The sequence below is a fragment of the Natator depressus genome, chromosome 4, assembly GCF_965152275.1.
Source record: "Natator depressus isolate rNatDep1 chromosome 4, rNatDep2.hap1, whole genome shotgun sequence".
NCBI lineage: Eukaryota > Metazoa > Chordata > Testudines > Cheloniidae > Natator > Natator depressus.
The window spans coordinates 57,436,759-57,451,716 of record NC_134237.1 but is presented as its reverse complement, the minus strand read 5'-3'; the positions used below and the strand labels follow the sequence as shown (position 1 = coordinate 57,451,716).

Genomic DNA, 14,958 nt, shown 5'->3' with positions numbered 1-14,958 from the left:
ATTAACTCGCTGATATACTGATATGGAAAATAATTAGAGTTGTTTTATTAACCCATGTTTTAATGACTTTTAAAAGTACTTGGCTGCTTGGATTAATCATACAACAATGGACCTGATGTCTGCACTCTCTAAGTCCTCTTTCCAGACAGATGCCAATCACATCACTTGAGGAACATCCTGAGGCCCTGTCTATACAAGAAAGGAGAGAACTGTGTTTAAAATCCATTCCAAAACCATGTTAAAACAGACCTCCTATTTAAATATTTTTCAGCGTGCTTTGGCTGCTAGTGTGGCCAGGCTCAAGCCTTAGCACAAATTGTGTTCAGACCTGGCTTTGACCATGTTTTCTGAAATCTTTTCTGAGTAGAGTTTGGCCTGTGTAGACTGGCAGCTAAACTATACATGGAGTCATCTTAGAGGAGAGTTGGGTTTGAATTTATTTGTTAAAAAATGTTTTAAAATTAATCTCTGACAAGTGTAGATAGGTCTCTGGCCCCCATTTGTGCCTAAGCACTATGGTGTTGGGCACATTAGAAATCCACATACAGTTGAGACAGCAGTTTTTTGGACAGGCCTACAAAACAAAATTTTTGCCACCAAAATATAACCAATTCCTGTCTACCAGGATCACAGAATACATCTCACTGACTCATTTTATCCAACAAGTGTGTCTGGTGTGGGGGTAGGGAACATTTTTAGTTTTTTTCTCCCAGCTGCTTTATTCTTTCAGCCCGAGTGAAAGGTTTATGTTTCCAAGACAATCTTCACAAGGAAAAGATTGAGAAACTTTTTTTAAAAAAGAAAGGTGAGATTCTTCTTTCTGCTTCTAGTTCTTATGGAGCCCAGCTCTACAGACAGAAATCCTTCAGGACCAGTAGTCTGTAGTTTATTTTTGAACTCAGGTTGCTAGCATGGGACTTGGCATCATGGGAACTACATAGTTTAGCCAATAAAATGTTTGCTGACTGTTATTTGCCCTGGGGTTTGTATCATGATCAGTGGAACTGGAGTCAGGGGGACCATGTTCTCTAGAGGACACCCAGGGAACAGGATACATGGGGAGTTAGGCTGGGAATAACTCAGTTCCCACAGGGTTTAGTAATGTTCCACTTGTCCAGCTTAACCTGTATTCAGCTTCAGTCTTTGTGAATGAAACATGATGGCAGCATCTCAGCTGTGAGTTCTCTGAAGTGCAGCAGCTGGCAATGTGAGCCATGGCAATTGGTCTCCTGGGAGCCCTGGATTTTGCAGGCACCAACCTAGCCCAGTGATGGAACCAGTGGAGGTTCTAGCTCTACACAGACCTGGCCATGCAGGAGGATGACAACAGCAGGAAAATAAAACTCTTTTACATTATTGGGGAACAAGCCAGAGAGACCTGCATCACAGTAGTCTTAGCGACTTTTTGCTCCGCAAAGCAGAATGAAACTGGAGCAACACAGGTTTGTCACTGGAGATCATAGACCTCTGTGTTGCTGTCTTACATACTGGCTTCAGTATGCAATTCTGGGGACTTGACAGACTCCCTAATTTGGGACAGGATAGTGTGGCGCTTGGGATCACCACTTACGGGAGAGGCTGATCTGGGAAGGCAAGCTCACATTAGACAGCAACTTAGACATGGGGTGTGCAGCAGAAGCCTCGGGAGAAAGGACTGGATATAGGTCTTTTGGAGGACAGTTGGCTGCTTATTCCACACAATGTCAGAGACCAAACAGGGGTATGCCCAAACAGATCAAGTGCTTCTGACGGTGGTATTTGGAATGTAGTGGTTGCCACCCAGTAATAGTGCAATGAGACCACAAACCCATAGAGCAGTGTTTCTCAACCAGGGAGATGTGTACCCCTGGGGATAGGCAGAGGTCTTCCAGGGGATACATCAACTCATCTAGATATTTGCCTCATTTTACAACAGGCTACATAAAAAACCCTAGTAAAGTCAGTACAAATTAAACTTTCATACAGACAATGACTGGTTTATACTGCTCTATATATTATACACCAAAATTTAAGTACAATATTTATATCCCAATTGATTTATTTTATAATTATATGGTAAAAATGAGAAAGTAAACAATTTTTCAGTAATAGTGTACTGTGACACTTTTGTATTTTTAGGTCTGATTTTGTCAGCAAGTAGTTTTTAAGTGAAGTGAAACTTGGGGGTACGAAAGACAAATCAGACTCCTGAAAGGGGTACAGTAGTCTGGAAAGGTTGAGAGACAGTCATGGAAAAGCTCCTTCCTAGTGCTTCAAGGAGATTGCAGTGCACATTGATACGCCTTCATACTACCAGGGGTTGTCCAGGACAATTACCTGTGTTAACTGGCACCCTGAGCAGGATATATGTACCCAGAATCAGCTAGTTGGAGGAAGGGGATCAGGACATAAACATGCTGTGTGGTCTCCCAGTTTCAACTGCAAAGCTAATGGAAATCAGAGGCTATGGTAAAGGACATCCAACTACAGGCAGTCAAGAGAACGATATTAGCAGGATGGCCAGAAGACAAAAAACAAATACTGCTAGGAGCAAAACTTAGCTGAGTGTCCACGATGGAATCATATTTCAAGGACAGAGAGCTGTTGTCACCATCTCATTATGTAAGGATATCATTCAAAAAATACATGCCTCGCACCTGGGCATTCCTTAGTAGAAGTGTGTGATGCCTGCTGGTCATGTGATAACCATCAGCAGAAAGAGACTGTTACCACACGAGCTGCTCACCCAATCCTGGGAAAAGGTGGGAGTGGATTTATTTGCCTTAAGGAACAAGCAGTACTTGATTACAGTGGACTATTATTCAAATTTACGGGAGGTTGATACCCTGCCTGATAGAAGAAGCAAATCAGTGACTAGCAAACAGAAGGCCCACTTTGTGAGATATGGCATTCTGGACATTGTATTCACTGACAACGGACCACAGTTTGTCTAGAAAGAATTCAAGAAATTTGCACACAAATTGGTGTTTGCCCACAACACCTCTGCCTCAGCATACCCACAGAGTAATGGGGAAGTGGAATCAGCTGTGAAAGTAGCTGAGAGACTGTTACACAAGGCTGTTTCTTTTGTTCAGGGAGCTTGTTAGCATTTCTTGCACACAGGAATACCCCATCACAGGGGCTCCAAAATAGTCCAGCGTAGGCACCGATGGAACAAAGGACCAAAACGCCACTAACAATTAGGGGAGACCTGTTGCAGCCAGAAGGATGGGTACACTATCAAGAGGAGATGTCCAAGAAGCAGAGAAAGCAGGCACTAGAGTCTGACAGACCAGCCAAGGATCTACTGTGATGGTTCTCAGGGCATCCAGGACTGAGAGTCACCTTGTTACCCCCCAGTGAGAGGCAGTCTTTCTTACGGTAGCAGGGTGTCAGCTCCCTAACACCACCAGTCTTTCAGCCACTCAAGCACTCTCCTGTGGGCTATGCCCACCCTGTCTTCACCTTGCAGGTTAGCAATAGACATGCCCCAGTCTCTTTGAATTGTTCCCCTGTGATATCCAGCCCCTGACACTGGCTATTCACAGAAATCCCAGATTCTCTGCCCCCAAAACTGCTGTGTACCCCAGTTTACCAGTTTTACCTTAAACCACCACTCCTGTAAATCACACAGCACTTGTGAGCACTTACAATAAAACAAACAGAGGTTTATTTTAAAAAGGTAATGATATAAAATGAGAGAAAGTGATAGAAATAAATGGTTACAATACAAAACAAAATCACAAAACACAAACTTGGGTCTAAACTTATCAATAGTTACCTTTCTTATCTAATAAAGTTGGTTTTCCCCCCAAAGTTTGGTCTGTTGCAGAGCTGGCTGGTTTCTCCAGAACCAGGATGCAAACATTCTTGAAAATGCCACCATTCCACAGGGGTTTTCCTTGGTCAATGGTTAAAAAGTGCTTCTCCACCCTCTGTTACACTGAAAACAGCCATTTGTCTCTATTCGCAAATAGGGTGAATGTCTGTCTTGTTGTAAAATTCCTTTTTTACATTCAAGTGGTTTCAGTTATTTGCAGTTGAAAGTCTTAGTATTGTACAAAGCTAAACAATTGAGCCTTGCATTGCATCACCGATTGAAGATGTTGGTATGGCAACTCCCCGCCTCCCTGCCAAAATGAGCCATCACCAAGACACTTTATTCCCTGGTGACTATTTTCTACTCCAGGTCCATAAAGCATACTTTTAATATAAATACGTTGTTCCTTAAATATTATCTGTACATAATGATTATGAAACTTGACAAGTTGTGAGCTTTCTGTAGATACCTTCCATGTCATTCTCTATGGAAAAATATTCTGTAAGATGTGTTTGGTGACTCATTTTGAAGACAGAGATCTTTTCTGGTGTGCTCATCTGTTGAAGAGAACAAACTATCTCAAGAACTATGTAGCTTGCTGAGTCTGTTGTAAGGATAAGATTGCAGCTTGGCTTTGTGCTAGCAACCTCTGACTGACAGGATAAGGAGTGGGGGATTGGGTGTCAATTATTTGTTTTTAATGTTTGTTTTCCAATATTTGTAAAATAGAGAACTTGTATCATGATCGGTGAAACTGGAATCAGAGGGTCCATGTTCCCTGGAGAGACTTTTATGGATGTGACACCAGGGAACATGGAGAGTTGGGCTGGAAAAAATTCAGCCACATGGACACAGCAGTGCACGGGGTTTAATAAAGTTCTACTTATTCAACTTAACTTGCATTCAGCATCTCTCTTTGTGAATGAAACAAGTTTGAAGGAGATTGGCTGGGGTACGCTGTTGTGGTTGTGCTACTGGCTCTGGCTCCTCCTTGTTTTTGTCTCTCTCTCTCTCTCTCTCTCTCTCTCTATTACTCCCTGAATACTGCTCTCCCGTGTCCAGGAGAGATGGGTGCAGCACTCCTTGGTGCCTCATACCTCTGAGTCTATGATCATACATGAGTATGGGGACTATGCTCTATTCTGTGTCTGTGGGACAATAGAAATCCCATATAGAGTGGCCACACCATAAAGAGGTGGCCTAAATGTTTCCTCATCTCCTCCAATCAGAAGATTGTTGCTGAAAGTAGCTAAAACCTAGAGTCTCATGGCCAGAAGAGGAGACTCACCAGGTCTGTCACCTCATTCTACACCAAATGTTTTGCTTACTTTTTCAGAGATACTTTCATCTTGTAAACTTCTGTGTTAATATAAACAAGAAAAATTGTAAAATGTTAATTTATTTTTTATTTTTGCTAGAATGTGGCTAGGGGAATTGGAGAGGATTGGAAAGAGGAAGAACAGGTTAGGGATATGAAGCTAGGTAGCTGGCTGGCCTTGTGACAAGATTTGGTCTAGGTAGGAGGGCTGAAGACAAATATGCAGAGAGGGCAAGTGGTTCAGTATGGAGCTCCGCTGACCTGCCACAGTCATCAGTCCAAAGAGCAACCTCTGTTTCTTCCCATCTATGCCCTCCATTTTCTTTAACAGCAGTAGTCCCAGTACAACATACCTGCTAGAGTCCTTCTAAACAGATTTCAGAGTAGCAGCCGTGTTAGTCTGTATCCTCAAAAAGAACAGGAGTACTTGTGGCACCTTAGAGACTAACAAATTTATTTGAGCATAAGCTTTCGTGGGTTACAGCCCACTTCATCGGATGCACAGAATGGAACATATAGTAAGAAGATATTTGTATACAGAGAACATGAAAAAGTGGAGTAAGAGGCTAATTAATTAAGATGAGCTATTATCAGCAGGAGAAAAAAAACTTTTGTAGTGATAATCAAGATGGCCCATTTAGACAGTTGACAAGAAGGTGTGAGGATACTTAACTTAAGGAAATAGATTCAATATGTGTAATGACCAAGCCACTCCCAGTCTCTATTCAAACCCAAGTTAATGGTATCTAGTTTACATATTAATTCAAGCTCAGCAGTTTTTGAAGCTTTTCTGTTGCAAGATTGCCACCCTTAAGTCTTTTGCTGAGTGGCCAGAGAGGTTGAAGTGTTCTCCTACCGGTTTTTGAATGTTATGATTCCTCATATCAGATTTGTGTCCATTTATTCTTTTGCATAGAGACTGTCTGGTTAAGATTCCCTCAGGTGAACAAGAAGGGTTTGCCAGAGGACAACTTTGCCCCTTAGGCAATTTTGGCTGAAAGTCCCCTCATTCTCCTGCCCCAATAGTGTATGTCTTGGACATGGTGATGTGAGGGGGCATGGGGAGACAGAGCGAGGGGGAGAACTGCAGACAAAGTATATTGAAAAACTGAACTTACAGCTGTGCTATAAAACCAGCTTCTAAAGCCAGTTAGGCAGAGCATAGTGCTCTACTGAAGCTTTGCAGGTCTTTCATACTGGGACTCCTACTGTCAAAGACCATTTTGTTGAAGGGAGCTTTGGGAGGGTGGTACATGAATGCTGGTGGTGGAAGATATAGTGGTAGGTAGGATAAAGGACTGGTATAAATTGCAGGCATGATCAAAGGAGGGAGATAGTGGCTAATAATGCAGAGAAGCACACAGAAGAATATAAATAGCTGCAGGGTCTGGGCAGTTCTATTGATGCTTTTTGTGTCACTAAATACAGTAAATAAGGAAAATAATTAATTTTTATGTTTAAGTGTAAAAATTGAGAAGTGGCCTGTATCTGAATTTTTTTGAGGATCTGTATATATGTGATAAGTGGGAGTTTGTGGTGACAGTTGTTCTTAATTGCCGGAGGACAAGCCTCCCCCCATCCCAACCCCTGCATGCACACACCCTAGAAAACTTTTCAAGAAGGGCTAATTTTTAGAAGTTTCCTTTTTAAAATAGTAAATATTGTAACAAACAAATATTATGGAAAATGTATTTGTCCTTTGAAGAATTATTTTATTACATTTGTTAACTGAATCTAGTCATTAAAGTGTAAAATAAAGAGATTTTACTACTCTAAGTGTAGTCTTCACAATGGAGTTACTGTGAGCAGCTACTTAATATGACATATAGGTATTAAAAGTAGTTTTAAAAAATATTATTATGTGGCTAAAAGCTAGAGCGACTGCCAAAAAATGTTGTAAGTTAGTACGGGTAGTTCTTGAGTAGTTTGTACTAATAATGCAATCATGTCACATTTATTAGCAAGAGGATTGTATGTAAACCTTTAATTTCACTGTCCTTCAGAATTCTGTTTCAGATTTGAAATGTTAGGATCTTTGATATGCAAATGTGTATTTAGAGTTATAAGTGATTTTAGATTACCTTTAATATTTGCTCTGAGATGTAAAAAAAAATTATATTCAACTGTTTATAAAATGAAATGTTATTAAATGAAAAGGTGTTCTGAAAGAGGAGACATTTTCAATAAGCAGTTTGAGAACTGATAACTGCTTTTTCACTTATCTGATCATTTCATGCATGTTAGCTTTCTATTTTTGAAGCAGTGATGTGTAAACAAATTTCAGGAATTCTGAATGTTTTTGGAGTGGGCTGCACATTTGTGACCCAAGGATTAGTAGATAAAGGGTAATACCTCTTAATTTGGGGTCATGAATGCTTAACAGTCATGTGCTGACCTTACAGTCATTAAATCTCTAATTCATGACATTCAGTTGCTTGCCTTGGTGTCTTGAAAGACCATTCTAAACGTCTGCAATAGAAAAACATGAAACACTTCTCTAACATGGAATACTGTTCTGAGGAGGAGGAGTCCTGGTTGTAGCAGCTATAAGTCATTTTAAAACCATAATTATAGTTCATTTTCTGCTTTATATTCTTCTTGATTGAGTTTAGAAATCAGTTACGTTTCCTATCTACTCTTCTGGTTATGGAGTGAGTAGGGACACACCCAGCTTTGTTGGTGTGCTGTGCTTGTAGTCTTTTTTTTTTGCTCCTTGTATTACAAAGTTTTGGGATGTATTTATCTTTTTTTAATTAGACTGTGGATAGACCAATTGTTCTGCTCTTTGGCAATATTGTGTATTTTAATTATGAGACTTTTAAATTATTCATTTAATTTAAAAAAAAAAACCCTTTAAAACAATTCATTGATTTGGGAAAACTGGCCTCATTTCTTCAACATTTTGTTTAGAAGGTAACGAGAAAGGTGCATACATAATAGAAATCTGAATATTTGAAATTCACTAAAGAACAAAAACTATTGCTTCCAGAACTGCTGACTCTCCTGCAGTCTCTGTTGTACAGTATGTGTCCATAAAATACATATGCATGTATACCTGTGTATGAATGTATTTGTGTACTGTAGCCTCACTCAATAAGTGGTAAGGTTGCAAGGTAACGTGTCACAATGCTTTTCCAAAGCACTGGATTGTTTTAAAAGTTTTAAAATTAAATAAATAATTTAAAAGTCATGTCAATAACATACACAGTATTGCCAAAGAGCGGACAGTTGGTCTATCCACAGTCTAATTAAAAAAGAAAAATACATCCCCAAACTTTGTAAAATAAGGAGCAAGGAGTGGGTAGGAGACAGGGTGGGACAGAGACAGGTTAAGGAAGATGGGATAAAAGGGGATCAAGCTTGGGGGGGAATGGACAGAAGAGTCTGTGCGCACTAGAGCATGATCAAACCTCTCACAGGTTAGTTCTGACCAGACTCTGTGTGCACCAGCCTCTCACAAGTTCTGACATGTGACTGGACTGTGCATGCACCACTCCCCTCAAGAGCCTGGAATGGAACCCAAGATACTTGAGTCTCTCCATTCCCCTGCTGTCAGCAAATATCTGGCAAAAAACAGTGGCAAAGTGAGTGTCTCCTCCCTCTCCAAAACTGGTGCACATATGTTATCAGTTACTCAAGAGTCAGAGGTCTGTGTGGTGGACAGTTGCTGATGGCCCAGGTGTGTCAATATGATGCCACATGATGGAATTTGTTTTTTCAGTGTGCTTTTTGAAAAACCTAGGAAATTACGTACAAAAATAACATTAGAAGAGCATGATTAAGGTTGCAAAGTGAAGCATTCAGAAGTTAGGAAATGCAAGACTTAAGGTTGTATGTGCAACCTTAATTCGGCCCCTTGTGTGTATTCATTATGACAGTCTTTAATTACATGATCACATACAAGTTTTTCTCATTGAGTGCACAGGATGAACCAGGGTTGTGTAGTGAAGAACATAGTTGTCTTTAGAACCCTTGCTTCATTTGTTGCAGAAGTTGGAAGGTGTGTGGTGGCTACAACTGGGTAAAATATTTTTATCAAACTGTTCATTCGTTGAAAAATGGAGTTTCAGTCACTCCAAAACTATTTACAAATTTGTGAAATTGTTTCATCCAAAACAAAATATTGAGGAGGCAGCCAACTCCCATATAGCCTTTAGCCCAGTCATTAGAACTCCCACTCAGGATGTGGGAGACCTCTGTTCAATTCCCCCCTCTGCCTGATGTGGAGAAGGAATTTGAACTTCAACCTTCCACTTTGTAGGAGAGTGTTCTAGTCACTGGGCTATGGGATGATCTCTCCTGTCGAAACTGTTCCACTGTGTATAATTAAATAGAGAGACAAGGTGAGTGAGGTAATATCTTTCATTGGACCAGTAATCTGTTCCACCTTGTATTTAGCTGTGACCCTGAGTATCTTTCCCAGACCTGAAGAACAGCTCAGTGTAAAATCAAAAGCTTGTCTCTTTCACCAACAGAAGTTGGCCTTGTAAAAGATACTACCTCACCCACTTTGTCTCTCTAATATCCTAGGACCAACAGGACTAAACCACTATAAATAAATAGCCATTGGAGCAGGACCTACCAGGCAGTAGAGTAATTCTCACTCACTGGCTTTTCATTTCCATTCACAGGGGCAATTAATAGTCATTCACAGAAAAAGACATGAGGAAACTATTAATTCTGTCTTCTGAGCTGGGTTTGAATAATGTGCAATAAATATGGTGTAAGCCACACATTGACCAATAGGGAGAAAAAATACTGAATAGCTGCTCATTAAGTGAGCACCACTGCTAGAGGTAGGGCCCTGTGGAAAAAATTAGTATGTGATCATTGAAAACTGTATCCGAGTGAATAAGCACAAAGGGACCAAATGATGGTTGCACAGGTGTCCTTAATTCTGGCATCTCTTAACTCTAGAGTGCTTTAATTTGCAACCATAATAATGTTATTTCGCTGTAGCGTGTGTGTAAGAGTAATTAAGTCATCTATTTGCTTTATAACACAGGTGAATCAAAAAAGAGAATATGAAGAAAAAAACAGAAGTATGGTTTGAGTAAAGATAACTAACTGGATGCTTGCAATTTCCATTTATGCAAGCGTTTTCTGTGAATGCTTCCAAAAAGAAATATATTGTTGTACTTAACTGGACAAGTTCAGGAGGCCCTTGAACATTGGTGAGGACCATGACGTGTGTCCCGGGAAGAATAATTTGGACTCTATTCACATTCACAGTAAACTAGATGATGTCCTGATATAGCGACTAAGATTTTCAAAAGTGGCTTGTGATTTGGGTGCTTCCAAAACTAGGCTTCTTCAAGATGGGCACCCATAGATTGAGGCTATGTCTATACTGCAAAGAAAGACCCCTGGTGCAGAGTCTCAGTGCCCAGGTCAGTTGACTTGGACTTGTGGGACTCAGTCTCCAGGGCTAAAAATAACAGTGTCGATGTTCGGGCTGAGGCTGGAGCCGGGGCTCTGAAACATGGGTCTCAGAACCTGGTTCCAGCCCGGGTCCAAACGTCTACACTGCTATTGTTAGCCCTGCAACCCAGCACCTAAAGTCACTAGACATTTTTGAAAATTGTGACAAATGAGTTTTCACTACAGCATTTTGAATAATCTTGCCATATTGCAAGTGGGTTACACACTGTAAAACAACTACTTTATTGCTAATGTAGATGGTATGTAATATATATACCCTATGCTTGCTATTACTATTTAGCATCCTGTGAGCTATTCATAACCTATTCTTTTTTTTTTTTTTTGGTGGGGGGAGGGTTTAAATGTGAACATCAGGTTTTGCCTTGTAAAGAACTTACATACAGTTTATACCATAGGATTTTTCTACAATAGGTGGTACCAGTTGTAAAACGTTTATAGACTTATTATTTAGATGAATTCTTCTTTGTGTGTCTTGGTAGAAGAATTTTGGGGAGGAAATTGTACATTTTCAGAAGGTTGAACAGGGAGCTAGGGTTCCTTTCAGCTGAGAATGGCAGCATATCTTTTAGCATATCTTCCTACATCTCTAAATTCTTTGTGTGAAGGAATTTTGTCAGTCCAACAAAAAACTGGAAAATCTGTCAGCCAGAGTAGGAAGTGTGCTATAGAGGTTACTCTGAGGCTTATGCTGTCAACTTATCTGTCTTACTAGATGATAATTATGTAGACCTGTTTTAGCAGCCACAAACACTTGTCAGAACAAATGAATTAAAAGAAGATAATGAGTATGTCAGACCTTCTCTACAGAGGGTTCCATCAGAAAGCAACCTGTATTGAAATATCTTCAGTATATGGTTGCATGAAGTTTTCAAACTTGTATTTAGCTGAATTGTGGGAATTGTATATCACCAAGAGTTTGAGCAGCTGTGAGTTGAAAAATTATGTAGAATTCTGAGCTATGGTTTTGTTGGGAGAAGACATAAAAATTATCTAGGGAAATGGCACGTTAGTTGTTCATTGAATGGATATGTGTCATTGTAAAAATCAGTATCACTTCTGTCCTTAGAATAACTGTTTTCTGATGGGCCTGGTGATGTGTTTTTTTCGGGATCTGGATTAGGGCATTAATTGCCAGGCTAGTGGAGGCTTACTGAGGTTAACAATATAAGTAAATTTTCTGGAATTATTTTCAATCTTCACTGTGTTGCCATTACTTTAGAGTCAGTTAATTTTTTTATCCTGATGACAGAATTAATATATTAAGAAAACCCAACAAAGCTCAAAATCAATTATGTCCTTAAGGAAGATATTTGAGCTTTGTTAATTAATATGGGACCAATTCCATGCCAGATATTCCCCAGGTAAAATGAACCCTATCTTGTGGGTGAGAATTTGTCAGAAGATTATGCCATTAAAGTTCGTACAGTGTTTAGAACATGTAAAGCACTAAGTATTTGCCGTAGTAATTCTATAGGATTTACTTGTTGACGCTGAAATTAGACTTGGATTACATACCCACTCCCATTTCATTGCAGAGTACTGCAAGGTGTAAACTATGGATAAATCTGTTGACCACAGGACAGTAAGAATATACTGTGTGTGAAAATATTACAAAAATATGCATCTTGCAGACAATTGCAAGAGTTTTGTGTGTATAGATGATAGGTTTTTCTGTTCGTTAGGACTAAATAAATTAGTTTATCATTAATCAAACAGAGAAAAGTTTGTGCAATATATGATTGGAATCTGTTTTGCTGTCCTTTTCCTTCTTTAGCAAGTTGTCAGGTTGCCATAAAAAAAAGGGGGAACAAGGAAAGGAAGCAGAAGAGCAGATTCATGTAAATTAGTAACTACATCCTTATTATGGAATCTCCTGTTGGGCTTGTGGCACATTTGCACAGCTCCTGACAAGACAAATGTTTAGAGCAACTGTTTCTTTGATCACATTGGGGGCAAAAAAATTGAGTGGATATGAATTAAGTGAATATATTATGGCAAGCTCAAAAACAAAGACAGACATTTAGATGGATATATTACAGAATTATGGAATGGAAAGAGTACTTGAGCTGAAAGAAACCTTATACTATCGTATCTTCATGCACAGTCAGATTGTCAACCTAAAAGGCACTGACACACTAAGCATTTGGGTATGCCGTCAATACATCTTGCATGGTACGGCAAAAGAAAGGGAATCTGCCACATGGCTGATTGTACACAGTGATCATGTCAATGTTTGTTGGTATAGAAAGATTGGAATGTTTATTGGTGACCCAGGAATTAGTTTCTGAGAGTCAGCAAACTGTTGATCAGTCTGATAGTGCCATTTTTAATGCTTCTGGAACAACTCCTTTCCCCTTTATGGAGGGGATAAGGAAGATAGTCAAAACAGTGGCGACCTTGTGGAGGGTATGTAATTTATTTGGAGGTATTTCGTTACTTAGATGGCTGGGGAGTAAACAAATCCACCTGGTACAAACAAATCCACGTGTGGGAATCTGGTTGTTTTGGGGCAGATAAAGTTTTATAATGCAGGTTTAAATTGGAATAGTGGAATGACTTAAAACAGTTACAACTTTTTTCTAGCCAATATAAACGGGTCATTCGGTTTGCAGTTGTATTCAATTATTTTAAAGCTAGTTACAACGTATTCTATTGTAAAGCTATGACCTTTGATCTCCAAAATGGGTTGCATGTCTTTTGTGGGAAGCAGGAAGTCTTGGGGCAAGTGACACTTGCAGCGCAGTTTATTTTACTTGAGGAATTTAATTTTTTGTTTTCCCCCTTCTAGAACTGAAGACAAATCTCTGTTTCTATTGGATTATAAATAGGTTCTGGATAGTTTCAGCTGCTCCATAGTGCAGTGATATTTTAATTTGCTGGGTAGACATGTTTACTGTGTATTGTGTAGTTTATGAGTGTTACCATAAATGAGGTAATCTTGCATCTTGTTTTCCATGTGTGAAACATTACATGAGCTAATGCAGCTGCACCACTGCTTGCTGGATGTTAGTAGATTGTATTTGGACATAAACTTTATGCTGAACTGTTTTAAATATTTGTACTAAAATTGGAAATGCTGCTTTTAAAAGTGTTTTATATGACACTAAACACCAAATTTCATAAATTAATATAAAAAGTTACAGAAAATATAGTAAATTTCTACTTTGCACCACCAGTGTTTTCAATAGTGGTGGTTCAAGAATGATATAAAAATCATGACAAAAGTGCTAATTTATGTTAAGTTAGTGTTTCATGGAATGGCTCATATTAAGTATGTCTGAACAGTAGCAAGCATAGCATACTGTAGCTGCCTCTCATTCATGTTTGATGCAAAAACTGAATTTAGAATTTGAAGTGACACATGGGGGTTTGGGGAGAAGGGGCAGCTAAAGCATTTTGGTTATTTTTTCTGCATATTTAAAACAACCTTGTAATTTTTTTCCCCCACAGTCTAGTTACTGCTGAGCAAAAACACTCAAAGCATTGTATCTCTATTTATTCACTGATTTCTATTTGCAGTTTTTTCTTTAACTTAGAGTTCACTCATTTTTTCACAAGCACTTAAAATATGATAAATGGTAAATAGCATAGAATATCAGTATATTTTTATTAACTCTAGTACTGCTATTTACATATACCTGGTGTTGAGCTACATTTATATTGTTTTCCATATATAATAAATATAATGAGCCTGTGTATATGTTGGATCAAAAATGACAATAAAGACATTGTTTTTACAAGATTAAGCACTCAAAAGTAAGGAAATAATAAAGTTAAGGTTTCACATGCAACCTTAACTCTGCCCCTTTTTTGTATGCATTATGATGCAACAATTTTTTTCTCATATGGTTTCTCAAAAACTATAATTAAATAAAACCTTCTTGTCTTAACTGTAACTTAAGAAATTCTGTGTGTTACTCCATATATAGACGGTATATCTTTAAACATGTCTGGAAAAAAAAATCAAACAAATGTGGACATTTATTTAAAACCGTGGTAATCCCTGCCTAAATTGATAGGCCTGTAGCATTAATGTTTAAACTAGTAAATCTCTGTCACAGACCATGAAACAAAAATATTCTAGATTACTAACACAACAATCATCTTTAACTTTAACCTTGGGTTTATGTTATTATTTAAAGCTTGATCCAAAGTTCCATTGTTGTCAGTGGCAGTCTTTTTTATTTTTTTTTTTACTTAATAGGAGGTAGACCTTCAACTCATATGTTTTCTTATTATTATACATGTGGATGTTTGAGTATGTGTTTGTTTCATTTGCTGTGTAGTTTCAAGTTTGAGATTTGTTACAACGTGATTAACTCCTAGTTTCATCCAATACATGTATTTTTATGATCTGGCATACATTATACTTAGCCCATATTCTTATAATAGCTGTGCC

The 14,958-nt window shown here is 38.7% G+C and overlaps 1 protein-coding gene across 1 annotated transcript in view; it reads left to right on the top strand.

Annotated features, from left to right (window-relative positions):
* Positions 1 to 14,958, top strand: part of LRBA (LPS responsive beige-like anchor protein) — a 558,416-nt gene that overhangs the window by 446,428 nt on the left and 97,030 nt on the right. The window lies entirely within an intron of this gene.